The 855-nt window shown below is 49.1% G+C and overlaps 1 non-coding gene across 1 annotated transcript; it reads left to right on the top strand.

Moving 5' to 3' along the window:
- The first annotated feature begins 215 nt into the window (after nt 1–215).
- Nucleotides 216–322, top strand: LOC144594981 (U6 spliceosomal RNA). Its single transcript, XR_013547437.1, has one exon. It is a non-coding gene; the product is annotated as a U6 spliceosomal RNA (small nuclear RNA).
- The last annotated feature ends 533 nt before the right edge of the window (nt 323–855 follow it).

An 855-nucleotide genomic window follows, 5' to 3' on the forward strand; every position in this document is an offset into this window, starting at 1 on the left:
TTCCTTTAAATAACTTGATTTGTTATGCACTTCGCTGTGCGTGAATCTGCCTGGTTATAGGTTCTACGTAATACCAACTACCCATATTCATAAGGCCCTTGACGTCGCTGAAATGCTCCAAACACAGTTAAAAGGTGTGGCGGGAAAGATGACGCTTCTCTCAACTAGAAAATAAAAGTATCTGAGCCCCACAGAGTGGTATGAATGCAGATGACGTGCTCGCTTCGGCAGCACATATACTAAAATTGGAACGATACAGAGAAGATTAGCATGGCCCCTGCGCAAGGATGACATGCAAATTCGTGAAGCGTTCCATATTTTTTGGAGAGGAGACGGTGGCCCACCTCTTCACAGAGTGTGGATTTGCCAAGAGAGTCTGGAGAGGTTTGCAGGGGTCCCTGTCACGATTTATTCCGAGCAGTTCCGTCACAGTGGACTCTGTGATCTACGGACTGTTCCCAGGGACGCATTCAGAGACTGACATCGAGTGCTGCTGGAAGGTCATCAATTCAGTGAAAGACGCTCTTTGGTCTGCCCAATCCTTGTTGACCTCCCAGTGGAGCGAGCTGTCCGTCAAGGAATGTTGCTGACTGGCCCGCTGCAGACTGCAGGAGTACTTGCTGAGGGACGCACTGAAGCTTGGTGCAGCCAACGCCAAAGCTCTGTGGAGGAGGACCACAGTCTAGGGTCCTTCCGCTGCTGGACATGGGGGGCACCTCCACATTTAGAAAATCGTCTATGCTTTTATTACTACTACCAAAATGCATGTCTCCACACTTTGCTACACTGTATTTAATCTGCCACTTCTTTGCCCATTCTCCCAACCTGTTCAAGTCCTTCTGCAGAGTCCCTGCT

Source organism: Rhinoraja longicauda, chromosome 6 (assembly GCF_053455715.1).
Source record: "Rhinoraja longicauda isolate Sanriku21f chromosome 6, sRhiLon1.1, whole genome shotgun sequence".
Lineage (NCBI taxonomy): Eukaryota > Metazoa > Chordata > Chondrichthyes > Rajiformes > Arhynchobatidae > Rhinoraja > Rhinoraja longicauda.